Source organism: Lonchura striata, chromosome 1 (assembly GCF_046129695.1).
Source record: "Lonchura striata isolate bLonStr1 chromosome 1, bLonStr1.mat, whole genome shotgun sequence".
Classification (NCBI taxonomy): domain Eukaryota; kingdom Metazoa; phylum Chordata; class Aves; order Passeriformes; family Estrildidae; genus Lonchura; species Lonchura striata.
In genome coordinates this window covers 34,043,400-34,070,087 of record NC_134603.1, presented here as the reverse complement: position 1 = coordinate 34,070,087, position 26,688 = coordinate 34,043,400, and the positions used below count along the sequence as shown (strand labels likewise).

At 38.6% G+C, this 26,688-nt stretch overlaps 1 protein-coding gene across 3 annotated transcripts in view; it reads left to right on the top strand.

Moving 5' to 3' along the window:
* SULF1 (sulfatase 1) overlaps positions 1–26,688 on the top strand; it is a 301,035-nt gene that overhangs the window by 106,333 nt on the left and 168,014 nt on the right. The window contains exon 1 of one of the 3 annotated variants that reach the window (XM_077783275.1): positions 13,764–13,829. The exons of the other annotated variants lie outside the window; for them this stretch is intronic. The gene's annotated coding sequence lies outside the window, so the exon portion shown is untranslated. Of the gene's footprint in view, positions 1–13,763; positions 13,830–26,688 lie in introns of those variants that run through there. 3 annotated transcript variants of the gene reach the window in all.

The window sequence follows — 26,688 nt, the reverse complement described above, 5'->3', positions numbered from 1 at the left end:
CATCAACATTTTTGTGAGATAATGTGATACAAATTAAAAAAAAAACACTCAAACCATCTGCTTGCCATTGTTTGCAACAGTTTAAAGCAAATTTCAAAAAAATGTATAAAAACTTCCTGTAGCTTTTGTAAGTGAAGATTTTTCCTGAGCATACTGACACAAAGTAGTGGTTTGTATTAGGGCAACAGTCACCAGCATAAGGATTGAAGTTATAATTTCTTATGCTTATCTTTGCTGGCTGTCCAGCAGGTCATAAACTGGGAATTTGTCCTGCACGTTTGCTAAGTTTCTGGATGCAGTCCAGTGGCTCTCCTGACATTCCCTCTCTTACTGAAACATGTTGTAATGGCTAAGGTTGTGCATAACCTGCTAATGAGGTCATATAACAGTTGCTCTGTTACTCTCAGTTGTTACAGGAACCACAGTTCATTCTTTCTGGCCTTTTTGTAAGGCATTTTGTGATAGTTTAACAGTGAAGAAACTGTGTCTGACCAAATTTCATGCAGACATGGGAGAGTTGTGAAGAATATACACACTATGTGTAGCAGAAAAACACAATACAGTGTTCTTTGGGCATAGTATCCTTTCTTTCAGGGAGACCACAAGTCTAATTGGTAGTTATTTCATGATCCCTGTTTTCCTTAATTTATTTGTATATCTTTATGTTAGTGTGTGTTGACTGTTCTACTCCAGAAGGAACACTTAAATGAAAATATTGAATTCAAGTATATTAAAGTGCTCACATGAGATGACGTCTTTGTTGGTATTACTGAGGGAGGTGCTAAAGAAATGGGTGATCTTTAATGCTTATAATGGGCACCACTCTAGAGAATCAGAGGATGTACAAGGTTTTATTTTATTTTATTTCACAATTTTTTTCCATAAAGGGGATAGCTAACCACTTTTATAAACCTACTGCCTTGTTCAACAGTTTGGCACAAACTTCAAGGGGCTATTCCAGCTGCATCTGATCGATCCTTGACACAATGAATAGAGATTAAATAGACCTTCTGGTATTATGAGTGTTTGTCTTCTTTTATTCCTACTGGACTACAAAAACTGCCCTTCACACTGGCCAGTTTTCAAACATGAGGATACAAACTGGGGATTAAACTAAGAGGGAAGTGCTTTTTATTTGATCTAAATGGTTTTTTTGCTATACAAGCAGAACACAAAGATCTAGAAAGAAAAATAAACACATTTTCTTAATTTATCTTGCCATGAGAATTCAGTGTATCCAAGAGAAACTTTGTTTACTTCCTTTTCCAAACACATTCCTTTGAAGTCAGAAAAACTAAAGGTATTTGATTTGTGTCCAATATTCTCAGGATCATATGCCCAGTTGCAGTAATCTTTTTTTACATATTTTATTTTAAGATGAGCTAATGAGTCACATTCACTGCACTCATTTATGTTTTATGATGGCATTTCAAAAGTCATGTTGTACAGTTACATACTCAGGCTCACACTTATGCAGAGGCAGTGCAAATTGGCACCACAATTATGTTGCCAGGAAAAGGCACATTTTCAGAGCATACATAAATTTATCTATAGTCAACAAAGTAATACAGTGAGAGGTGTCCACCCAGTTGAGCAAGACACTTGAAAAATACTTTTACACAATGAAAGGAAAATTCTGAAAGGCAGAAGTTCATTTGCACAGGACATAAGGTGAAAAATTGTGCTACTGTCTTAATTAAATCCATTTCAGTACTGGAGATTCAAGATGTCCTGAAGGCAAATTCAGAAATTTGGCTTAATTCTGACAGCTCCCCATGGCAGCTCTGAGACCCGAATAACAGAGAAGGGGCCTGCGGGTATCAGGATATTTCAGACACAAGTGTTCTCCACTCTCTTTACTTCAATAATTGTTTAGCTGCCCATGCCTCCCACATCACTACCCTCTTCTCACAGCAGTCCTGGCTTTCCCTTATTGGCCCATGCATGCTTCCTTCAATGTACTCATGTCTTTCCAGTGTCAGGTCCCCACTGAGTCTACCATGATCTAGTAAACCCATATTTTTGTATCTCCTAAGATTAGTTAAATTGTGTTGGCAGCATTAGAAATTGTACAATGCCAAAATGTCCTTTTTTCACATAGATTTCAATTACCTCTACTCATAGATTAAAGTGAGTGAGAATAGATACAGGGATTTAGTTTTTCATAAGGAGCATTTAGCAAAGATGGCAGAAAGCCTTCTAGACAAGATGAAGAGTTTTTTTGTATTGTTTATTACCAGATTTGCAGGTCCAAGCTAAACCTAGCTTAAACAAAAGGGAGTTCATTCATTAAATTCACAGGTTTAGGATCAGACTCTAAACATAATCTTTTTTTACAGTCTACTAGCCTATTGAATTGGAACAGTACAAAAACCAAATCAACATGAGGCGTTGGTTCAGAGATATATGAATCTAAGATTTAAGAAATCTAGAAAAGTCTAAATGTCTTGTGTTAGCAATATTTTCATCTTTACAATCAAAGCATGGTCAACATTCTTAAAAGTTTAATTTATTCTATGAAAAAGTGTTATGCAGGTCCAATAACTTTTGATGTGTCACAGATAGCAGTAAAACATCTGACATGGATTTTTTGTGAACTTATTGCTCCTTAAAATTACTGTAGACCACTTACCACAAAATGAGAAAATAGGTGCTGTACGATTTACTGTAGAAGGGAAGATAATTAACTCTAATTAATTCATTACATCTCAGATTACTTAATGACATCAAAACCCTACTACTAAAGATAACACTAAAAATTTCCTACTAACTAAAAATTTCCTTTTCATCAAGTTACCAAATATGATTTATCCAATGTTCCTGATGCACTAATTTTTCTCAGATGTTTTCTCTGACTCTGGGGTAAGAACCAGTTTCTGGAGGGTGCCCTGCATTTTTCTGGACAATCAAGTTGTGTGTTAAGAGCTTCAAGACTGGCCTTGGTACACAGCCATTGTGAGGAAATGACAGTGTATACAGTCCAATACTGAGAAATAAAAGTTTCTCAATCACTGATTTATGACTGCTCACACCAGAGTCACTGACAGTTAAAGGAACTAATTACATCTAGCTTAACTGGAAAGTATGATTATTCTTGTTTCGATATTACTAGTGTTGGTTGTTGTTGTCTAGCTGCTATTTATAACACATAATTTTTGGTTTTGTGTTCTGGTAAACCATATCTTCTTCCTGACAAAACCAGAATGTTTTGTTTCTGAGGTAAGCATTGAGATTAAAAATCGAAACTGAAGGAAAATTCTAAAATAAATTAATTCTTTAACTAAAAAAAAAAAAAAAAAAAAAAAAAAAAAGATAAATTACAATATAAACCAGTGAGATAGGATTCAATGATTAAATTTATATTACTTCACTGCAGAAATATACTGGGACAATGTAATAAAACATTTCAGGTTAAACTAATTCATATTTCTTGAAAATAATATAATATAATAACAAAATAATTTTGGCAAAGATTTTGACCCAGTTCTGCAAGGAATCCTTTCTGAATCAGCACAAAATAAGTCATTGAGACCAGAAATTCATTATCCTAAATGACCACAGTTTGAAGGAAAAAGTTAACCTTTACAAGTGGGTCCTTGATAACTTAAATTTATAAAAAGATGCTCCAGTTGTGCCTATTCATAATTGGAAATATAATGCATATCAGATTATATGAAGCTTTTTAATCTATTTTGCTTAAGAATAGACTGTAGGCAGGTGTCAGAAAGGAACATCACAGCTTGGTGTAAGCTGCCAGGCTGCAATTTGTGACAATAAGAAATATAAATCAAGGGGGACTGAATCCCAGAAGACACTGACATTGTGGTACTTCTTCATCTCTGCAAATAAATATCTTTACAAAAGGCCCTTTGACAAACTCCTAATTGTCTGTTGTTTAGTGCAAAGTTCCTTCAAACAGAGATGCTCCCTTCTAAAAGCACACAGAGGCAGCCTGCATTAACAGCCTTTGGGTCAGCTTTGAAACACTTGCATGAAACTGCATGTGGAGTCTTGTACTATCCCAGTTCCTTGGATAATGCAATATTTCAGCCCCTAAGCCTCTTAAGTTTGCATATTTCGTGAATTGTATATGGAATTTGAGAAAAGTATGAGAAATAGAAACTTTCAGGCAATAAAATCCTATGATTCAAATATTTCTTGAAAACATGTCTCTCTGATCACTTAATTTTTTACTTTAAACTGTGTAAGTACTTTGCAAATTGTTAGTTTTTATGCACTGGGATAATTTCAAATGAACTTATTTCCTCTATTAATTCTAAAGAAAAACACATTGGCACAAAAATAAAAGTTGCTGACACTTACAAAAAAAAAAAAAAAAGTGAGTAGTTTTTTGAAGTAATGATCAAGTAATTATATGTAAAAGGCTTGTGCTGCCATTTCAGTAATTTTCCATGTTTTACTCTCCAATAGAGCAATTACGATGAGGATGTTTCAGACATTTAGATTGTATTACTGTGTTCACTAGTTACCCTGGAGAAGTGAGCTCTTTGCCTCTTCTCCAAAGTCATCTATCACTAAACCTTAAACACTTGAACATTTTCTAGGGAGATTAGCACTAGAGTCCTAAAGCCCCACTTAAAAAGATGGGAACATTTAAGGTGTGACAGGGAAAATACGGGAAGCATGAATGATCTGAGATTTCCTGATGCTACTAGATTACAAATGACAAAAAGCACAATTTGTAGAAAACTACAGGTAGATTGTCCTTAACTGTCCCTTCTTTGTTAAAATCCAAGACTTTCCTTCCTCATAGTATTTCACTTTAAGTAATGTGCTTGACATGTATCATATCAAATAAGCTCCTTGAGAACTGACATTTTTCTATGCATTTACAAAGCAGCTGTTAAAATTATTTTAATTCCTTGTATTACTTTTAAAATCCAACTTCACTAAGACTGAACACTACAGCAGCACAACCTAACCAACTACTCGCTTTTACCATTGTGAAGTTATGTAGTGATACAAGCTAAAAACCCCATAAAATTAATTTCTACTTGCATTCCTGTAGTGTTGAATTCTAACACCTATCCATCTGCCAAGAAAGCATTCATCTGCAGCTTTAAACAAAGTCCTTCCCAGTTCTCTCTTTGTTTTTGGTGTTTTGTTTTGGCATTTTTTTGTTGTCTTCTATTCTTTCTTTCTTTTTTTTTTTTAATTTATTTTACAGCATTTTGATTAGCAAACAATATCTGGTTCTTCTTCATCATTTACCTCTTCCAGAAAACTTGGGGATAAAAACTACAATTCCTAAAGCAATCAATGAGTCCTAGCAGGCTTTTTGTATTTTATATGTCAAAGATGAAAGAAATGGATCAGATGTTACAACACTGCAAAATTCCACCATGATGTCTCAGGTACTCAAATCCAATAAAATATATTGTTCTTGTGCTAACCCATACTGACTGGCACCCCAAGGGGATTTTTCTTTTACTTCTCCAAGTCTTCTCCAAAACATACAGTGTTGCAGTACACAAAATAACATTTGGATGTTGATTCTTTAACTTCCAGGAATTCTATCTTGGACAATTCGACATTTTCACATTTTTCAGTGCAGATTAAAACATACTTGCGTACACTGTCCTGCTAGATGACAGTCACTTCATGAACATAAAAGTGGTATTTGAAAAGACTGGGTGAGTTACTGGATGCATTTTAGAGGTTTCTTTGGAGAGATGGATCTTGATGAATGTCACCTCTTTTTCTTGTGTGCTTTTCTTTCTGGGTGGGTTTTTGGCTTTTTGGGGTGGCAGTGGGTGTGGGTTGTTTTTGCTTTACAAGACCTTACAACATTTTGTGTTTTTCTTCCAGTCATAACTAATAGTTGAAGCCAGGGGAAAAAATTAGAAAATATGTGGTAATTAATTTCTATCTAAACAGTAGATATGTTAATTTATATTTCCCTCTGGGGGGAAGGTGTGTTTTCACAACCATCACAAATATCATCCTGTGGCCAACTTGCAGTTCCAGAGTTCAAATGATCCAGATTTCATGGGATAATGCAGAAGGTATTTCAGAAAAGCTTAAATTGTTCTTTTATAAATACTTTGCTCTTTTAAATTTTGCTGATTATGTGGGTTTGCTAGCATATAGAAAGCAAACTGAAAAACAAATAAATTTCATGAGAATAGCTTATTGTCTGAATGGTAAATTGTTGAGCTTTCTGTACTTTTTATAAGTCAATCAAAAAGGTTTTCTCTTGTAGAGAATGTATTGCTCATACTCTTTTACTGCTGCCTCACTGATATCAAGCAGAATGGAATTATACAGAGTCATACAAAGTGTTGTTAAGAAGTGAGAGACAAGGATTTATTAGGTAACTATGTATGATAAACAGGAAATTATATGTTTTCATAAATATCTGAGATTTTGTTCCCTGACTGGAACACTTTCTGAAATTTGCTTTCTTGGTTCTCATCCACTCTTGCACCTAGTGATCAGCTGAAACAAACCTTGAACAATATTCCTGCCAAACACTTTTATCTTGTATTTTCCATTCTGTTTGAAAATATTTCTTTGATCTATCATGCTCTAAATTTACAAAAAAATTTCTAACGCTGATTTTCAGATGATAAACATAAATTTTAGTATCCATAAGATTAAATAGATGTCCTTATTATTGTGCAATCAGTCATAGAGCATAAAAATAAACAGGAACTCAAAGTCCACATTTCATTTGAAGTTGTGAACAGTTTCCTATGGGTAATTTTTTGGAAAGAATCTTAATTTTTTGTAAACATCTTGGGCTTGGCTCTGTGCAGCTCATAGAGTTGCACACACACACAAAACTCCCTATACATAGTAGGGTGCAGCTCCTCAGTTTTGTTTTATTTCATTCCATCTGTTATTTCTCACCTGAACAAGAAGGGATAGGAATATCACTTTCTTTTCTTCCTGTTGGTTTATGGATATCCAATATAGTTCTAGTTTAATCCTCTGGACTTCAGCAAAAAACAATACCTAAAAACATCCCACCCCCCACACACTCATTAGTGAGGCATTTAATTTGTTTTATTTAGCAAGGTGTTGACATTCTGATCTTGTGCAAAAAGTTCCACACTGCAGCTGATTTGGGGGAGCAAGAAAAAGAGAAAAAGACTTACTGTTTTTAAAACGATGTCTGAATTATAGGTCAAGCAATGTTTAGTACAATATTTGTCCTTTAGACTGAGGCATGCCAGAAATGGTAGTTTCAAGTTGTGATTAGGAAGGAAGAGAAATAGAGGAGACAAGTAGGAGCAAAGAAGTTTCCTGTGAGCAATGGAAAGACTGTAAAGGAAACAGGCACATTTAAAAGATAGAAGACTCATTGAGATGAAATTACAGCTGGCCAAAGCAACCATCAAAAAAACAGTTTCCATATCTTAGAACTGTCCATCCCTTTCCCAACACAAGATGTGCTGAGTAATTTCCAAGGAAAAAAGTATTAGAAGTATTTCCTGAATTATAAAATCTAATTCATCTTCCTGTGAGGTGCAACACAAGCAAGGTTTAACAGTGGTCCATTGAGCAAGACTCTTGTTTCTAGCTCTAGCTAATGTCAAATGCTGTCTGAAGCAGAGGACCTTGTGGTAGATAGACAGTACCAAATAACATAATTTTAGGAAAAAAATCTTCTTGTTAACATTACTCTTAAATCTAGTGTCTGTTTCCAATCAGAAGTTTTTTTTCCTAGTGGGTAGGCTTGTTTTCTTCCCATTCTTCTGCAATTTAGTCAGGAAGCCTTTTGTCTCTATTTCTCTTTTGAATTCTCCCAAGGTTTTAAACTTAATAGTACCTTGTAGTGACAAGCTTTAGTCATTGTCAATTTGACTTCTAGAAATGTAATTGTTTTTACTGGTTTGGAGTTTTCTCTATCTTTCAAATAGTAGCCTCTTCTTTCATGGAAATGGGAAGTCTCTTGTTTCTATTTGCCTTCATTTAGCCATTTATTATTATTCTCTTCAACTGAGCCTCTCCTGTTTCTCTCCTTTCTAAATAAAGAAGTCACAGACAGTTTCAATCACTCTTCATGTGGAATGTTTCCTGCACCCATGACATCTCTTATCAGGCACTTCTATTAATAGAAATTAAGGAATTGGAAATTCAAACTTGCACTAGATTTTGTGCTTGGGTTCTTGCTTGTAAAATAAGGCAAAATAATGCTAACTTGATCACATACTTATTACAAATATGTGTGCCAATTCTGTTGTTTGATTGCACTTTCATTGCATATTTTGCCATTTTTGTTTTGAATCCAACAGCATCTGCTGCCTCCATTTCCACACACAGTCCACCTTTGGGCAGAAGATATACCGTGATAAAAACTCATCTCAGGGTATGAAATTTGTCTTCCCTTTTGTAATTTATTTCTGCCATAGCATCATCAGTATTTGATAGATGACACTGGTTTTGTTTTGCTCTGTCACAAATATCACCTGAGAGGTCTGTACAGTCATTTCTGCTTCTCCTTTCTACCCCTACTGGCAGTGTGCTCAGCAGGGATGTAATCAGGAGATAGCTGTTAGAGGATGCATTTCCAAATGGGATGAGTATGGTCTGCAATTCCTATAAGATTTCCATATCCATATCTCCTATTTCAGTCTTCGTTCATCCTTCTCATGAGCACTTTAAAACAAATGCATTTACCATTAGGCCCTAATATATCACTGTTTATTAAGATTGTACATGACCAACAAAAGAAATAAATCACAGAAATTAGACATAATCTCAATACACAATCCATGACTGAGTGAGCTTTTCTAAAATCCTAAGCAGTTTTTTTTTAACATAGTTGCCTCATGGATCCAGCCAGCAATGCTAACTCAGTACCACCCAGAACATCTCAGCACCGCAAGTTCCTAAGTTCAACTAGCAATTTTCTTCAACACAAGTGACAGGGATGGGATTCTTGCAGCAAAGTAAAGGGGGACATATTTCAAGGCACAGCCATAATTTTAATTTTTTCCCCTGATATCTGACAAGTCATTCAAAATAAAAGGAGGCTGTTGGCAAGACTTCAAAAGGAGGCTTGTGGATGAAGTACTATATGCACTGCTTTACCTGGCTAAGCTCTTGGAGACCAACAAAGATAAAACACATAACTTTTGGGTCAGCCAGGAACCTCTTTGCAAAACTACAGATGGAAAGTTGCCTGGTCATTGTAAAGTAACAAGGTATTCAAAGATTACAAAACAGTACATTGCCCTTTCATTGTGGATATTAATTTCTGTAAGACATAAATCAAGTATATGCTTTAGAGATGAGAAATATCATAAACGTGAAGCAGAATGTAACTCTACATGGCTATTTTCTTGGTAAAACTGCTAGTTAACAATTTGCATTTTCTTCAAACTACAATTATCCTAAAGTATTAAAAGGTTCTAGCATAAAAAAGCAAATATTTACATAACAGACAGCAGAACTGGCCAGATTCTTTTCCTCGGTGCAAAATTTTGATATTTGATTGCATTCTAAATTGAACTAAAAAGGCATCTCTGAGTGCTTTGAGCAAAGCTGAGTCACTAATGGACTAAATATGTTCCCAGGGAGGTATGGCGATAAAATCAACTGGATCTGGTGGAGTATAACCATATCCTATAACCATGAAGAAGGAGGAAAATAATGAAGACTAAAAAAAAAAAAAATATATATATATAGCATTCCAGCTTCAGTAATGGCATAGGATAGGGCATGGAAGAGTTACTGACAGAAGGATAGTGTTAGATAGAAGAGCACAAAAATCCTCAGGCCTTCATAAGGGCCACATCAAGAAAACCATGAAAATGAAGCTAAAACTTACATTTGCTTGGCATTTCTACCTATGTAGAGAGAACTAGCAAAATAAATCAAAGGAAAATGTTTTGAAGCAGCAAGCAACAGGTAAAGTTGCTGCTAGCTGCTGGCTGCCTTAGGACAGCTGAAGGGAAGCTCTAAGACCAGAGAAGCTGCAGTAGCAATGTGCAGATTCCAACCTATGCATGCATACTGCAAACATATACACACACATACATGTGTGTGTGTGTGTGTGTGTGTGTGTGTGTGTGTGTGCGCGCGTGTGCGCGCGCATTGTTTTTTTTCTTTATTGCCTCTTCTGGTCATTCCAATAACATTGCCAGCTTAATAATGAAGAGCATCCTGTTACAAAGTCTGGAAATTCAGCCATCTGTACTTGATTTCTTCTAGATAGTATTTCTGTGAAAGAATGACAAGGCTATAAGAAAATGACAATCTATAAAAGAATAACAAGCTATAAAAGCAGAATTTCTAATCTTGTTTAGAAATTCTGCTGTGTCATACCTGTAATGTGCAAAATCAACCCACAAGTGGATTGCAATGAAGTAACAGATTATTTTCCCATCATAAATTATTTTAACCTGATGCAACAGCAAGCACATTTTAAAATCTGCTTCATTCTTATAAAGAACTTTGTCTTTCATTGTGCTATGGCTACATAGCCTAAACCCACTTGGATAAAACATATTCAGTATTTCCACTAGCATTTTCCCCTGTCAAATGTTCCATAATTACAGTTAAAAGTTAGAATTAAATAAAACTCGTTTTAATCTCATAACCTATTTTATGGCAGGTAGGTAGGGAAAGGGAGTTGAAGATCACCCTCTTAATCATGAGGCAGGAGAGATTGTCATATATTTGCCATGTCTCTCAAATGCAATAAGTAAGGATTGTGAAATACTGTCTTAAGCTTGTGACCATACTAAATGTGGTCTGTCATATTCAGCAGATTGGCAACAGCATTAAAGTAAATTTAGTAACAAATTGTTGCATTTTTTGACTAGTTACTCTGAGGGAAAAAAAGAAGGCATGGTGAAAAATAACCAAGCAGCACTTTTTATTTGATAACCTTGCTTATAGGGAATTTTAGCACCACATCAATCCAGCAGTTCCATAGCATTATGTGACAGTGTGAGTGTGAGAAGATGGCCAGGCTGGTACTGAAAAATAAAACCACAAGATTTATGGAAGGAAAAGCTGTCATCAGTAGAGATCTGTACATGTCCTTGACTAGTTGCAGAGGATAAAGTGTGTCAAGATATTTTGCATCTTTCCAGCCAGGCAGGTCTGTTTCATTCAGTTATTCCTCAGCTCCTCCTTCTGCCCAGCCCTACTGGCTCCAGTGGCATAGCTGAAATACAAGACGAGTCATCTCCTGGGGACATTGCCTTGGGGGTATTTTACGCTCCCTTAAATAGAGATCAAGCACATGGACTCCGAATTCTTTGCAATGAGAATGGAAAACTCTTCATCTCTTAGTATTTCTTTCAAGGGTGTCTTTTCCAGGATTGAGAGAAGGGAGAGGGTTTCAAAAGCAATGTGGCCTTCTGCCAACAGCAGAGATGTGTTTCAGAGTCACTGGATGACCTGTTATGATACAGGGAAGTATTTGATCAAGCTGACAGGGCTGTACTAGAGCAGATGCCTTGGTTGGTGGACAAGTGTGACAGACAAGAGTTTTTGCACATGTGAGCCAAAGTGGAACTGGAGAGTTACTGTTATTCATCACCAGTCTGTCAATGCTGAGGTGGAAAAAAAGGAGTCATACAAACTATTTTCACCCAACAGTGTGGGATGTCCTCTGGAGTGTTTTTCAAACGGCTCAAAATTCATATAATACTGCCACAATTATATGATTAACTTCTAGCCAAAAACATCCACAGAAAACCTTAAAGATGAAAGTCTGAATTTACATCTTCAGAATGAAAGACTTTCACAGACCAAGGACAGATGCTTTGCACATACGGATGATAATTTATTATGCCTTAATCACCATTATCTTATGTTTACTAGAAAAGTCATATAAATATGTCTGAAAGGCTTTAAAAAATGTTTGTCCTCTAGTTTTAGAAAGTGAGGAAGGTTTAAAATTACTTTGATGAAGCAGGAGATTAAAAAGTCTAAGGGTGGCTTGGATCCTTTGAAATGGCTCCCTTTCTATCCATGCTGAAATTTTTACAAAACATTTCTATGATCACATATTCACGATGGGGATGATTGTTCATGCTGTCAATATCTCTATTGTTCATATTCTAAATATCTCTAGTCTTTTTCTGTGTCCTCTGCCCAAAATTAAGGGGCTCGCTGAAGTACAGCAGTGTTAGACTGACATAGATGTATATGTGAATAAATGTATTTCAGAAAGGTTTAGCTCACTGAAGGACAATGGTCCCTCCAAAATCCTGCAAGTCAGGAAGTAGCTGTAGCTCAGCTTCCCTCTCAAGGTATCAAAGGAAAAATCATATTTGTGGGAGCTGGAGAAGGAGACTATTTCTTTGTTTTACAGCCAGTGTTTGCTGAGGTATATTGGTCCCCAGTTCAGGGAAATTTTTCTGTCTTGTTTTTGCACAGCAATAATTTATTTTGCTGTTATAACAGTCCAACCTTCATAAAAGAGATATTGCTCAGTACTTCTAGTAACAACTCTACTAATGAGCCTGATACAGGCAAAAGTTTTCAGTGAGAGAGTAACGACTGAAACTTTGATCTCCACTGGAGACTCCAAAAACGAACTCCTCAGGTTTCAAATTTACTAGCAGTCTGACACATCACTGCCATAAACACTAGGACAAAGGGAAAATATTTTTTTATATTCTGCATATAGAAGGATATTAATTATGAGTTGTGACTGCCTGCAGAGCAGCTGTGGTTCTTTTAATGAATAGTCTTCCAATGTCTAAAATAAAATTCCAAGACTGGTGGAGATTTGCAATTGGAAAAGCTATATAAGCTATTTATATGAGAAAATCAACTATAAAAAAATACTTGCTAAACGTTTCTGGCTTCTGTATTGCAGCTGTACACTGAACTCCTTAGTCAAATGTATGTCCTCATCACTGGTATAACCTCCCAGAAGTAACTTGGTTTAGAGGTCATTTAGATTAGAGTTCTCTCTCCTGAAGCTGGATAATAAGTTTATCTTTTCTATAAAATTATCCCCAAAAGTATCAACCATGCTGATATTTTCTAAGAGATTCATCAAACATTGGTAGGACTTGTACTTTACCAAGGGACTTTCTAAAGGGATTTTCCTCAGGGTGATAGGAAGTATCAGGACAAAATAGCTTTATAAACCAAATATGTTTAAATATTCTAAAATTTCCCTGAGACTAACCCAACTCATATTAAATGGCATCCTTTTAGGCAAGTTGGCATACTTCTGCAAAATTGCGGCAAGGTGCACCCTGGTGCCTTATCAATGAAAGAGCAAAGCAGCGTGACCTTGGCAGCGCCGCGGCGGCGGGGCCGGGCGGGCCGGGCCGGGCGCTCCGGGCACCGCCGAGCGCTCAGCGCTCAGCCCGCCCGGCCCGGCCCCGCCGCGCTCCGGGCACCGCCGAGCGCTCAGCGCTCAGCCCGCCCGGCCCCGCCGCGCTCCGGGCACCCGCCGAGCGCTCAGCGCTCAGCCCGCCCGGCCCCGCCGCGCTCCGGGCACCCGCCGAGCGCTCAGCGCTCAGCCCGCCCGGCCCCGCCGCGCTCCGGGCACCCGCCGAGCGCTCAGCCCTCAGCCCGCCCGGCCGCGCTCCGGGCACCCGCCGAGCGCTCAGCCCTCAGCCCGCCCCGCCGCGCTCCGGGCACCCGCCGAGCGCTCAGCCCTCAGCCCGCTCGGCCCCGCCGCGCTCCGGGCACCCGCCGAGCGCTCAGCCCGCCCGGCCCGGCCCCGCTCCGGGCACCCGCCGAGCGCTCAGCCCGCCCGGCCCCGCCGCGCTCCGGGCACCCGCCGAGCGCTCAGCCCGCCCGGCCCCGCCGCTGCCCCGCTCTGCGCCCCCGCTCCCCGCCTCTCTGCCCGACCGCAGCCTCCGCCTCCCGCCCGCCGCCAGGTGAGTCCGCCGCTCCTTCCTCATCCTCCCCGCCGCCCCCGGGATGCGCCCCTCTGCCGCAGCCCCCCGGCTGTTTGCGAGCACCACGGGACCCCGCGCGGAGGGAAGCTGTTAAACGGTTCCTAAGGATTTTCCCACGTAAAATACGCCAGAAAACTCCACAAACAAGCAAATAATAAAACCCCCAATTACGTTAGCTTGTCTTTATTTATTGCCCAGTTGAAAATGAGGTTCAAATGACATGTTATGGAGACAAGACAGGGTTTGGGAAGGACAGTGAGCACTGAGGGACTTTTAAAGAGCTGGAGAAATTCATCTTCATTGTGGAGGAAATTAAACGTTTCTGGTGGTTTGTTGTTTTTGTCTTTTTGTGTTGTAATGGTTTGGGGTTGGGGTTTTTTTTGGTTTGTTTATTTGTTCATTTCCCAGTAAGTCACCAACAGACGTTTTATGAAGTTAGCCACAGCTCAACACTCTGTTGGAAAATATTTTTGTTTCAGAGTGGATAAAGCATCAGGAGTGCAGTAAACATTTTAAACTTAGAACTGCAACAGATACAGTAAATCACATGTTGTTTGCGTGTTGGAGCAGGAATCCCTGGAGCTGCAGCTAGTTCAGTCCCTACAGCAAGTTCACCCTGGGACAGTTCCCAGAGCATTTTTGGCTTTTGCAAGGCACTTTTTATGGTTCATTGTATCTTCCCTATGGCACATAGATCTCAGTAGTGGCTGATTGATAAAGCTGGCCACATTTTAGGCCCCTGACTCATGCCAAATGCAGGAGGTGAGAAAAACTAAGGTGCATGGCTGAGTTCCTTCTGGTGGATGGAAACAACAGATAAATTCAAGTGAGATTCTTTCTGTCCAGATCTAGTTCTGGAGGTGGTTTGCCCTCTCTGATGGTAACACAGGGAGCTAGCACCCTAGCACAGATGCTGCAGTTGTATGTCCTCACTCAGGTGACATCTAGCTCAGCTGTCATCACGCTATGTCCTTGTCTTCCGCAGACCGTGATTACTGATGGTGCACAAAGTTCCTCCTGATCTGACAGCTGTCAAAGAGAGGACACCTGTCAGCTGGAGAGAGTTGTAGCTGTCTCATTTCTAGACAGCAAATAGAATGAAAAGAAATTAAAACCTTCAATTCTGGTCTGGTTTTTCTTTTTATTATTATTATTATTTTTCTTTTTACTTCCCCACTGAGTTAATAATATTGTAGCTGTTACAGAAATATTAGCTGGTTACGGGTGGGATGGGAGGTGGCCCTCAGTCTGTATGGGAGGGATGTGGTCTCATTTAAGATGTGGTTCACAAAATGGAAAAGTTTGTGTAAAGGGAGTTGCCTCTGTTCCGCTCTTTTTTGAACAGGTGCCCACATTACAAACACCACCACAGCCTGCAGTATTAGCAGAGAGGTTAACAAATTGGCTGATCCCAGTTATTCTTTCCAAATATCCTTGTACTCTGAAATGTAACAGTCCAGCTCAGTGAGAGTAAATCAGTAAGATGGTGGCCTGCCTGCACTGCCACATCTTCTGTGTGTAAAAGAGTTTTATTTTTTGCTTCATTTTATGTATTAGAAGCCTTTATTTATGTTAGAAAATTTGTTCTTCCTTAAACTCCTTTCACAGCTTTTTGCATAATTAAGGCATAGAGAGAGGCATGCCATCATCAAGTTTTTAAGGACCTATTCAAGTTTGCCTGTAAATTAAGATTGTGTCACAGCAAGGGGATGGAGGAAGAGAGAACAGTTCTGTGACAAAGCCAATTTCATACGGCCATATCTATGTAAAGCAGAGACTGGCAGGAGTAAGCGCCTCAGAGTCTAAGCTTGTTAGTTAATTAAGTTATTAGCAAACTTTATAAGTAAGCTGTACTCTCAGGAAATGAAATCACTGTAAAAAATAGCATGATAGTAATCTTGCTTCTTTACATATTTTAAGAAACTATAGAAGCTATTTAAACTATAGAAACTATTTAAAGAAACTTTCACTGATGTACACACAGTGCAACTGGAAATTTTCTTCCAGTTTACTTTCAATGTGGGTCTTTTTTGGCATTAATTATAGCCTAGAATTGCTTTCTTCATTAATTTTATTATAGTCGTTGTGCAATTTTATTATTTATATGCATATGATGATACTAGTTTAAGGGTACTATTCAGTGTTTTAGAAAATGGAAAAAAAAGTATTAATCTAAAACTTTTCCAAACAGCTGATCACAAATATAATATTTTTTGTTTGTTCTGAGTGCATCCTCTGATAATCTAATATATTTACACATGCCATACACATACTGCTTTTCTTGTTTCCTTTCCAGACAAACATGTTGGAAATATGAGGGCCATTTATGATCACATTTTCCTCTCTCCAGCTAAATTCTGTTCCACTTGGTCTAATTCCGAACCTGTTATGGACATTGATAAGACAAAATGCGATCCAGTGATGCTTTGAGGTTGTGATGTCCTTCTTTGTATTTTCTTCAGCAAACACAATCAGTGGTATGGCATAGATGACATTGCAGCTAAAAAGACATGAGCAAGGGGAGTGGAAGAGCTGCTGGTTCAAAGCCACTTGTATGATATTATCTAAAGAGGAATGAACAGATGGGGATTTTTCAGGTGTGGGTTCTAGGTGCTGTTGCAGGTATCTGCTCTCGTGCTTTTTAGACGGCACTCAGAAACATGCTGGACAGTAATAGTAGTAACAATGGTAGATGTCTTCTCTGTTTTCCTAAAGACCAGGTACCACTCCATTTTCTAGACAGAAATATATTTATCCTCAGATTGAAATACTGCAAATTATTCTGTCACAGTTAGGAGAAGTAAAGCCAAGCAATTAAGTATGGAAGTTAGACCTAGTTCAAATGAACACTCCCATGGCAATATTTCCCTTTCTATTGCTTCCCTAAGCAATACTTTCATTGCTTGTGTACATTTCATAAGTGTTACCAAGTGTGCATGGTATTAAAACTCTCTGGTAAATGGAGACAAGATATTAGACATAAACACAGAGGTCACACAGCTCCGGAAAGAACCACCAGGCACAACTCTAGCTAGAGGAAGGAACCAGCTGATACTGAAACCAACTGCTGCAATCAGTATCTATCTATATATATTTCAAGCATGAGTAGCATTCAGAGTCATGTGAAAGAAGGTGATGTGATATTTTGGAGAAAAGTACACCAAGGGCATATTAAAGGCACTTCAGAGACTTTAATGCAACAATTATTTTCCCTTTTATTTTAAAAATATTTTTCAATTAGGCTTAGATCAGAATAAATCAACATCTTTGACAGCGTCAGGAGAGATTGAATGGACTGGACTTCCAAAATACAGTTCTGGAGGCCAGTAGGTGCCAAGAAGGGACACAAGAAAACATAAAATTATATGACTGCAAAAAAGATGCCAACACACCTAGGGAGGTCATAATTTAAGCTGTCTGGTTTCCAAAAATACACTTTTGAGTAGCACATGGTTTCTTGTTTCAAGACAGGCATCAAAGCAGCAGTCCTGATATATTAGCAGACAGGCAGACTGAGGATGTCAATAAATGCAGCAGTCTTTGATGAGATGCTTTTCTCAAATGTGGCAAGTTGATTAATCTGCTAATTAAAAGTGAATGTATGGAGCGGCAATGATCCCAGTCTTGTCTACCCCGCAGCTCCGCCATTGCTGTCACTGGCAGAGCACCCCGCAGCACACACACTGTTCAAACTGACAGAAGGAGTTTTTCTGGCATAGTTATACCACCTCCCTAAGTGATGTAAGTTGAGCCAATATAAGCTCTCTCCTTCTGGCAAAGTTATGTCCACACCAGGAGTTCTGCAAACATAGCAATATCTGCTGGGGACGTGAATTTTTAACACTGGCAACTGCCATAGCTATGTTGGCAAAACATAATTTGGAACAGGCAGGAAAAAATGCATTTATCACCCCATCCTCAGCCATTTGCAAAGCATTAAAGAGTCCTTAATACATAAATTTCTCTTAATGGTTATACTTTGCAGACAGAAATTCTTATTTCAGTGAGAGGGACTGTATGTTGTTGTATTTATTAAAAATGCACTGCTTCTGCTTCCTAATTCTTAGTGATTTCTATCACTGGGGTGTCTCTTGATGGCATCTAGAGTATTTATAAAATATGAAAATAACTTGATACAGTTTGAGTGTTCTACAGAAGCATAACACTTCCAGACTGAGACTTCTGTTTGGCTGAAGTCTTGGTCTCCCATCCTCATTCTGGATAGGCTGGAAGTATACAACATGCACAACCATGGCACCTGGCACTGCACCACCAAACTCCATGTGTGTCCTCCTTTTCAGAGTTATGGCCAGCATCTGTAGTGGACAAAACATGAAATTTTTTTTTCAGAAGAAAGCAATTTTACTGTAAGCAATCTTATCAAAGTAGGTGAAGAAGCAAGTTGTTTATGCAACGCAAACCAGAGTGACTTTTGTGCAAAGTTCAGGTAGGCACCTTCAGTCTGGAAAAAATGCAGCTGTCTCCTTGCAATCTCTAATTGTCTCATCACTAGTCATTCCCAGTTTCCACAGAACACCAGGAGCAGGGGGAGAATTGTGAATGCTTGCATTGGCATTTCCCTTTCTGCTGCATCAAAGGTCACCACCACCTTGCTGGGAGTTACCATCTCTCCCCTGGGCTAGATGAGATGGAGCTGGAAGGATTGTCTAGCCCATGTCAGCCAGAAAGAGATGGGTAAGCAATAATTCACTGTTTAAACAGGCTTTAAGTAAATTGGCTCATTTTAAGCACCAATTTTAGCAATAGTTTAGCCAGAAAATCAGGAGTGGGAGGGCGTGCATAACCTCTAGGAAGAGGGTGGTGACAAGTAGCTGGCTGAGGGCTGCATATGAAAACCACTGCTAGTGGCACAGCAGCAGCCAAAGAAGTATGACTATACTGACTGTTAGCACTGCTGGCAGCTTGCTACTGGCTTTATCTGGATGGAAATCATCTAGATTCCTCACTCAAAAAATGCCTATCACTGTAAAAATGGGGAAGGGAGTGGAATTTCTAATATTCATGGGATATCTTGTATCTATCACACAAAAAAAAAAAAAAAAAAAGAAAAAAGGAGAAGGAAAGAAACTTTCATAATCAAAAGGAATAAAGTAAGGGCAAATGTAGGCAGAAGATCAAAAGGCATCTCTGCCAGTGAAATCCATTAGCCTTGAAGTAATCTCCTAAGGGAACTGAAGACATTCCCATTGCTTGAGATATTTAAAACTAGGTTAGACAAAACACTAGGAAGTGTACAATGGAGGACAATCCATAATCAGCAGGGAAAGGGCTTAAATAGTCTTAATAAGCCTTTAACATATATTCTGTGATTTCAGTGCCAAGACTTCACATGTCCCTCTTCTCTGTCTCCTCCCTGCAGCTGCCATAATGGGAGATTGTGAAATCACTGTAAATGTGAGCAATTAACTATTGTAATAGAATTTGATAATGCAATGGTGCTGCATTTTTATTCCTCTTAGTCTCAACTAAGACTCCTTTTACAGTGGATTTAAGCTGACTTTTTAGTAGACCTATTGCAATCTTCCGGTACAGAGATTTAGAGTGGTGATTCTAATTGCTTTGGGTTTCAGGCAGTGATTTTATTTTTAGTTAAATCTATCCATTTTTCCTCCTAAATTTCAAAATTCCTAAGTAGTTAATCTAAAAAATCCCATCTTTTATTTCTATGTTTAGTCACTCACCATTATTATCCCACATCCTTCAGTCTTTTGAGAGCACAGAAGTGCCAAGAGGTTCTTCTTAGTAAATCAACAGGTAAAAGATGTGCTTTGTGGCATAAAGATGAATTAGTATTTATATCTCTGTTCTGTAAGTCACTGTAGAAGTATTCAGATCAACAGTGTATGTTAATATACACTGTCTAAGAAGAATTTATTGCTTCACAAATGCCACTACTTGCTATGATCTCTGAAATTTTTCATGTTTCCTGTTGTGTTGGTTTGAGACTGTGTCCTTAGGTCCAGATGACTGCTTGAATCATGTTCACACTGGAACATGGGGTATTTTGTTTAGGATCACCAGGGGAGAGGCCAGCACTGTGGTTTAGAGAGGTCCTACTAGTGGAGACAGCTCAGTGAAATCAAGTTTCATGCTTAAGGTAAAATGAGTTGCAATGACTTTCAATTGGCAACTTTTTAAGTCCTTTTAGTTTATGCTCTGATGAAGAATTGCTTTGTATGTACACATCCAAAAAGTCAAAGTCATATCCCAAATGAATTAAATTTAAATAACATGTGGTTTCTTTGTGTAATTTTGCATGAGCATTATTGCACCCATAAATCAGTGCTAGTCAGTTTTGGTCTTTTGCATATTTAACAAATTTCTATAAGTAATACATGACATTCAACTTGGGTATAAAACTGTCTTCAGACAGCTGGGAATTCATAGCTAGAATAGGAATCTTATGGAAAAAAAAAGTTGTTTAAATCAGAAAAATGGTGATTTATAAATGGCTTTGTAGCAGAGAGGTTATTACTGTTCTCTGGAGTTACAGCTGGTAACATCAATGATAGATGTGGCAGTGGGGAAGGAATATGATGATTGAAAAGTAGGCTCCGTTTTCTTTTTCACATCCAAGTGGCACTTACAGCAGCAGATTCTCTTTTGTGTCATCATTTTCAGCGGGATTGAGCAAATGGTTACCTGCAAAACCTTGAAGTGGTACACACATAAATCTAGAAGAAGCCCTGACCATAATTTCAAGATCCAGATTGAATTTTCTCTACATAACATCATTAGGAAGAAAGCTTTGTGCTAGGTAATTGATTTTTTTAATGTCTTGAGAATTAATTTTCACCAGGAAAAATTATGGTAGCTTTTTTACAAGTGAAGTAAACAACTATATTACACTGTGGGAGGTGGACCCTGACATACCTATTCATCTTAAGACAATTCATTCTTCTCAAACCACTTCAATTCTAGCCTAACTTTTGATGACGAAGTATTGCTCAAAGGTTGTGAGGAACTTATTATATGTTACTTGCCAATATTTTATTATTATTGATCTAAAATAGAAAAAAAAGGTCAGTGAATTTAGAACAAGGATGAATATGGCTTTTAAGCTGCATCTATAACAATATGATTAGTAGCTATTTTTCCCTTGCACCTTAAAACTCAGCATAGATTGATATATTGGCAGTTGTTTTTAATTTTCCTCATCCTATTCTTTTGACAATGAGAAAAGGAACACATGGCTTATACGTACTCTAGTAAATTTAAAAGTACCAGCAAATGCTCTATGGCATTGAAAAGCCTGGCATGGAACATTCCACATATACACAATTACATTATTTTCTGAATAATGACCAGCTGCAAACTGTTTTTTTCTGTACTGTGACGGCTCCCAGACTCTGCCCAAACCATGACACCTCCTCACCAGGAAAGATGATGCTGCTCAAAGACCTTTTCCACACCTGAAAACTGCCCTCACTTATATTACTGTTGTGCCATTTCAGTGGTATAATAATTTACTTAGAAGTCAAATACTTTTGTGGTTCAAGTCAGGATCGTTTATAAAATGCCTCATTGTGTTTAAAAAAATGTAGTGGTGATAACTTTAAAAAGTTTTCCAAATAGCTTGTTGAGTATTATTTTAAGTAAATGTAGTTAAACATCTAGCCATTTGACATTGTTGTTGTCAATGTGATAATATTTCAAGCTTAAATCTGTGCTATCTAGGCTAGACTTTTCTCTGAGTTTTAAGACAAAGAATAAAGCAAGAGCAGACACAGCTTGTGTGACTTCTGGAGAAGAGCCCCTAGCATTGGCATAGCTGTATGAATACTTGGGAGTTGCCATAAGTTCAGGTGGCTCCAGGGTACAATGAAGAACCTGTCCAGACATACATTTATTGCAGCTGGATGGTTTTGCTTATAGAGCTGGGATCCCAAAACATCCATCTGGAAAGCATACTGAAAGCTTAAGGAAGCATAAGCAGCGTTCCTGATGATTTTAGGAAAAACTGTCTAAGGAAATTTGGTAAGACTCCAACTCACGTTTACATTTCTTTAACCCCTTTGGCTTAAAATCCTACCTGGTTGACTAAGCCAGAAGGAAAATTAGCTGGGGTACATTCAGACATTTCCCAGCTATTTCATCTGGGTCACTCAACCCCACAGCAAGCCAATGAACTCATCATAAGATAAGAATAAGAGTTAAATAACACTGTAAGTGCAGTTAGAAGTGAGGTAATATGACAGCGAGGTGCTGTCAGCACCCTACACTGCAGGAAACTTTCAGCTTGAAGTCACCTGTGGTGCCCAAATGAGTAATGCTACTTTTGGAATTGTATCCTTCCTGTTGATATGACATAGCCAGCTGCACGAGGATTTTAGTATGATGGGACAGATTAGATCTGTCTTGATAGGGCATCCTGAAAAGGATGGACCCAATCGGAGGGACTGGAAGGGTGCTCTGGGCTTCTTCTATCCTTGTGTCCCTGACTGACCTTTGCTGCGTGGCTGTTCCATTTAAACACAAAGGATATTTTTGTCCTGGCAGTCCTGCAAGTCTTCTCTGGGAGTAAAGAATCAACCCACTACATCTTGTGCTCTGTATTTTTATGAGCGATCATTCTTCAGCCTGCACTCTAATCAGAGTTATCCTCAATAGGATTTATATAGATGCCTCTTTTAAAAATGTGACCTTCAAGTAGAGTAACAATAAAAGACATATGAGAAGATGCTAAACATATTGTTTTATTTTAGCTGTGCTGGCTGTAGAATTAATGGAAATATTTAAAATGTTTTTCTCTCCTGTTAAAAACATAGAGATTTGAATGCCTTAAGAACACAATCCTAATGGGAAAAGTGTTCTTTTCATATAACCTATTATTGGAGTAAGCATAATTTCAAACAAGCAAATTATCAGTTTTATTTTATTTTTGGTAAAAACTCCATTCATACAAGATAATTGAAGGTATAATTTTAGACTTTTTATATTTTAGCATGATAAAATGTGGTAAAAGATAGGAAAAATAGTCTGATTATTCCATTTACTGGAATAATATTACTTTAAATACAGGTAATGAAACTCTTTGTTTCACTGAAATCAATGGGAAATCAGTGGGAAAATGCCAATGGCTTTTAAACTGAGCTGTGGCTTAGTTCTTCTTCCTGCTCTGCTTGTTTTTTAAATTTGATTTCTAGGATTTACGTTTGAGAGGGCTCTTAATATTTTCCAGTTGAGCATGTATACATACAAATTTATACATGTATGTGTGTGTGTTTGTAAAGAAATGGACTTGAAGAGAGTTATCTGTTTGCTTTTTTTGGAGAGAGCCATTACAATGGCAGCATTTGTCAGGGTATACCACAATTATCTCTGATTTCAGCAGTTGGAGACATATGAGCATTGTAACTCCTGGTAAACAAATACTGAGTTGACAGGACACCTTCCAGGTCAGAAACCATGCTAGATGGCTAAATAATCTAAAAACCCACCTGTGCCATTCAGGAAAAAGACTTGGGGTGTGAAAGGGTGAGGTTTTTGGTAGCATCACACTGGTTTGCCTCCAACCCCACCGAGTTGATAGGAGCACTGCCCATCTTCAGAAGAAGCTTCAGAAGAGCAGGGCTCAGCAGTACTGCTCACAGGAGTCACATCACACCATTTGCTCTTTCTACTTATTCCAAAAAGAAAAAATGTCTTGACCTATGCCTAACTTTGTTGCGCTTAATTTGCCAGCTGGTGAGTGTCACATGTTTAATTTGGGCAATGTAAATAACAATCTCTTCAGTAGCTGAGATTTTCACTGACAACACAGTTGCTGAGCTTAGACAGCTGATTGCTGCTGCTGTAGAGCTAAGTCCTTAAATATTATCAAACTAATACCCTTGTATGGTCACACTGGATACAGATTAGTGAAAGCCATAATCCTATTTAATTTAACACAGTCCCAGGGATTTTCCTCTACAAAGAACTTGGTCACATGCATACTGCATAATTTGCATAGTTCTTAAATATATGGACCCTCTCTAGGAGCAGGGCTGTCTGCTAATTTAATGGCAGTTATTAAATCCCATTGTACTTTGTACCACAATCCAGATGCAGGTATATGCTAGAAAAAGCTCATGGTTCATTAGAATTTGTTATGGCTCTGAGCTATGCCACAGCTGGTTCTCTCAGGTCATCTGTTTCAGCCTCAGAGGAGGGTGTTAACCCTCAGCAAAGGTAATAAGACAAAGGACTGCAATTAATTTTAACCACAGTGCAGCCCAGCCAAGATCCAGCTGTCCAAGGACTCAGACATAAAAACTGACTGTGCTTGTACTGTCACAGATTCTGGGGTTTGTGGTTAAGCAACTCATATCTCAGTCATAGGAAAGGTCTGATTTTTATGTGCTGAGCACAGTTAAGTTAATTTGCCTTCAACAACATGTGATATCTTTGACACTACAGCAGATTAGACTTGGAGAATTAGGGCTACCCTTTTTTGTTTCTGGGATTTTTTTTTTCTTTTCTTTTTTGGTTGTCTTCTTTTTTCTCCCTCCATGCAGAACTATTGTCTGAATGGAAAAAGGAGACACTTTCCCCCTGTCAAGGTCTCTTAGCTAACATCATTGCTTATCACAGGCCAGCTGCAGATTGCTAGGACCGTGTTCTAGCTTGGCAGTCACAGACACACTGCAGACCTCACAGGGCACAGATGGTACAGCTCTGTTGGGTGACCCTGGGCAGAAGTATGAGAGTCTAGAGGAAAGGAGATGTGCTGAAAGCTGTAAGCTATGTGGTCAGCTCTGTGTTCAAACACATATTGAATCCCAGCAGGCTGAAACCACAGGATGCTCTGCCACCTAGTCAGGAGCTTCCTTTCCAAGCACAGCATCAGTCCAGCTAATCTTGCAACTGTCTTAGTTCAATTTTTTTTTTTTTTCCTGTTACACAATGTTTGCAGCCTTTTATAGGCTTTAGGTATTTATTGTAGGGAAATGATGGTGAAATTTTGATCAACAGATTTCAGGGTAGTCAAGCAGCTCCAGACACAGGGAGCAATCTTCCACCTTTATTTTCCTGGCAATTTCCAAGCATGTTGCGACAAATATGTGGCCTGGCTGATTTCCATGTGAAAGAGTGTCCCTGCTCTCTTTTAGAAGGCTTGGTATATAAAAGCAGCTCAGGCAGAGAAACTTCTTCACCCACTATAGCACCATGCTGGAGGTAGAAGCTTTCCCCTCCGGGAAGCAGAGAGAGTGGTTTGAGCTGATTAGGTTTCCAGATTATTTTCAACAACTTAGGCACCAGCTGAATGGCTGTTGGCTTAAAGAACAGAGTAATTATTAATATTATTACTACTATTAGCATTAGTAATAAAGTAATGCTTCTTCCAAAAGTGCCTAAGGAGCAAGTTGAGCTTAAACTTCACCTTGCTAGGTGCCCCACAGTTTTGGGCTGTCATTCAAGAACACAGTAGATGCTGCTTCAGGGTTCCCACTACTGGATCAAAAGCACCAGAGCCACAGGAGCCAACATGCTGATGCTTTATGAAATAATGCCTTCCCCAGCCATCCACTGTGGTACCAAACCAACTGCAGCCTGTTTACTCAGCACTGGCAGAGTCAGCATAAACCCCAGATCAGGTTCTCCCAAAGCTCAGTTGTGTGACCTCCTCTGGGTCAAAACCACACTGAACATCTACTGCTAGCTTTCATGGAAACATGGTCTCAGAAGACACAGTGATTTTCTCGTGAAGAGCTTGCCAACTACACAGACAACCTCAGAATAGAGGTTTAATGGCAAAGTGAAAGGAATAGAAAGATGGTGTTTGGAGGCGTAGTGAGGGAATGAAAGACTGTGAGGAGAATACACCAATGGAAAGGTGAGGGAGGGTAAGGACACAGAAAAGCAAGGAGAAATAAGAAAACAGATGGATGAAGAAGCTGTTAAAATACCTAGCTGAGAAAGAAGAGACAGAAGAAAGAGACAATACAAAGGGAACTGGAAAGCCTGGGCATAAGTCTGGGAAGTTGCTGTGCTGTGCATTACCCTAGCTGGGTTTCCCCCAATATCTTCCTGGGAGAAAAACCCAGAAGGCATTTGTCTTGCTCACAGGTAGCAGAAACCTCACTGAGACTCAGAAACCAACCTCTACCACATCCAGAGCTATAGTTTCTCCTTTTACCTACTCTTCTTGCTGGTGTTTGCTGTTCTTACAAACACTTCTTTAGTCTGGCAGAGATGAATAAGGCATAAAGGACAGCGGCCGCCTCCAGAGTTTGCTCATCACAAAAGGATAAGCTACTCTGTCTTCTAAAACTGACACCTTATCAGAAAAGCAGAACCTGATGACATTTAGCTCTCGTTACAAATATTTACATGTATAGTTGAGATTTGTCAGTTTTACTGCTCTCAGTCATGCATAGCAGAGTTTGCCTTATTTGCAGTATGTTTTCACATGTTGTACATCTTTAATCAGGCTGGAGTGTGGACTGGTTTAATTTTTTTCCATTGATGGCTCCTGCGTGTAGACTAGAGGAATTGTTATAGCTTTGGCTTTTCTAGTGTCACATCCTGAAGCAATTATAGGAAGTAACAATTAATTTTATGCCTTCTAGCTCCTTCAATTTGATTATAAATTTGGATTAGTTACATATGTATTGGCTGCTGCATCAAGATCCAATATTAGACTTCTTTTTTTTCATAATTTCATGTGAAAAGTAGAAGACAGCAATATGTATGCATCTCTAAGATGAAAACTCTTATCATAAGTAAAGTGATCCTAAAATGGTATGGTATTATCTGATATTGAGATTAGTAGGCACCATGATACAGTTCTTTCACTGCAATACTCATCTTTTCTCTGTTCTGGATTTCCCCTCCC